Genomic DNA, 1,023 nt, shown 5'->3' on the forward strand with positions numbered 1-1,023 from the left:
ATGTATCAACCAATACAACGCGAAATCGCCAACACCCTCATCATCCTTGAGCTGTTCTCCAAGGACGGAGGTGAGTTTTTATTGAAAGTGATTTAATTCTGCCTCACGGCCTCCCCAGGGATGGCATGGGAGAGGCATTCAGGAAAGTCAGGTTTTTGTTTTTTTTTTGAGTCGGAGTCTCACTCCGTCGCCCAGACTGAGTGCAGCGGCCGCTCCCGGCCCCCGCAGCCTCGACCTGCCGGCTCCGGCCATCCTTCCGCCTCAGCCTTCCGAGTAGCCGGAATTACAGGCGTGCGCGACCACGCCCGGCTGATTTTCTGATTTATTGTAGAGTGAGGTCTCCCTGCCCAGGCGGGTCTCGAACCCGCGGGCTCAGGCAATCCACTCACCTCAGCCTTCCAAAGGTGCGGGATTACAGGCTGAGCCACAGAGCCCGTCTAAAATCAGGGGCTTTCAATGGGTTTATCTTGGTACATTAGTTCTGAGTTTGAGCAACTTCTTTAGGGGGTTCTAAGTCTTCTCTGAGGCCACATATTGGGCACCAATTAAGGTTCCCCAAAAAAGTCAAACTTTAGAATATTTAAAGAGGTTTATTCTAAGCCAAATATAACTGATTTAGCCTGAGGCACACTCCCAAGATGTCCTGAGAACATGTGCCAATGCGGTTGGGTTACAGCTTGGTTTTATACATTTTAGGGAGACCGAAGTTACATTGGTTAGGTCCAAAAAGGCAGGGGTGGGTGGGTGAAGGTACCTTGCAACTCCAACTCATAGGTGAGTTCTAACATTTTCTGATTGGCAATTGATTGAACGAGTTAAGCTCTATCTAAAGAACTTGAAATCAGCAAAATAAATACTTTAATTAATATAAAGGGGACCGGGCTCCATGGTTCAGCCTGTAATCCCAGCGCTTTGGGAGGCCAAGGCAAGTGGATTGCCTGAGACATGCCTGAGCAACTTGGCGAGACCCCATCTCTACAATAAATCAAAAATTAGCTGGGCATGGTAGCACGTGCCTGTAGT

The 1,023-nt window shown here is 48.9% G+C and overlaps 1 pseudogene; it reads left to right on the forward strand.

Moving 5' to 3' along the window:
* The window catches only part of LOC103275523, a 9,524-nt pseudogene continuing 8,501 nt past the window's right edge, over positions 1-1,023 (forward strand).

The sequence above is a fragment of the Carlito syrichta genome, unplaced genomic scaffold (assembly GCF_000164805.1).
Source record: "Carlito syrichta isolate Samal-C Ts95f unplaced genomic scaffold, Tarsius_syrichta-2.0.1 Scaffold315497, whole genome shotgun sequence".
Taxonomy (NCBI): Eukaryota; Metazoa; Chordata; class Mammalia; order Primates; family Tarsiidae; genus Carlito; species Carlito syrichta.